Raw genomic sequence first — 1,009 nt, 5'->3', positions numbered from 1 at the left:
CACACTTGCCCCACTGTGTCCACACTCAGCCCACAGTTTACCCACACTTCCCCCACACTTCCCCCATAATGCTCACAGCTAGCCCATACTCTCCCCACTGTGTCCACACCCAGCCCACAGTGTGGACATACCTGTGGGCATGTTATGGGCCCACAATTGGCCCCATTGGGGGCCCACTCTGCTTTGTGTGGGCCAGCCCACACTTTGGGCTGTCACACTCGGGCCCCACTCGGATCCAACCCGGGCCCCACACGTGCCCCGCATTTCATGCCGGTATCGGGGCCCACAGCGGGCTGCCCGCAGTGGGCCCACACGGGCCCCAAAGGGGCATGTTTGCTGGGATGCTTCCCTAACACGTCAAATTTCAACGCCGAGGGCTCTGGTGAGAAGTCTGTGGGAATCCATGCACGTTGAAAAATGACGCCAAAGGGGTACCCAGTGTGTTAAAAAATGACGGCAAGGGATCCTGACCAAGCGTCCATATGTCACGAGTTGGGGGTGAGAATGTGTTGCAGGAACAGGTTCTGCACAGGATTTCTAAATTGCCCAAAATAACCCGGTGTTGGTTGTTAGCGCTGTGCAGAATGATCATTGTATGACATAAACGTGCATGTCCCCGAGAAGTGGCACGTCTGGTCACCTTAATGTCTGCCAATATTGTGCAAATGTTTCCCAGAAAACAGAGGAAAGAGATACATGGGATGAAGCTCTGATAAAAGTGATAGGGATGATACTGATTAGTAAAGATGAGCTGTATCATATTTTAGGCTGATTTTGAGCTGTAATGAATCTATTGTAGTGTTGTCCATTTTTGGCATTATTGAAAATTAAAGTGGGCGGGGTAGCATTTTGAGTAATTTCAGCCAACATGGGCCAAATTGTACTACTTATATCACCTTTCTGTGATTACACAGTGCCTACTGAACATGTTCATGTATAAAACATCACAGTTTTGTTAAATTTTATGTGTATCATTCATTAATTATGCTTGGTGACATTCTGTGAAGTT

Source organism: Sinocyclocheilus rhinocerous, unplaced genomic scaffold (assembly GCF_001515625.1).
Source record: "Sinocyclocheilus rhinocerous isolate Xijiao unplaced genomic scaffold, SAMN03320098_v1.1 scaffold15492, whole genome shotgun sequence".
Lineage (NCBI taxonomy): Eukaryota > Metazoa > Chordata > Actinopteri > Cypriniformes > Cyprinidae > Sinocyclocheilus > Sinocyclocheilus rhinocerous.
This window is presented reverse-complemented; position numbering follows the sequence as displayed.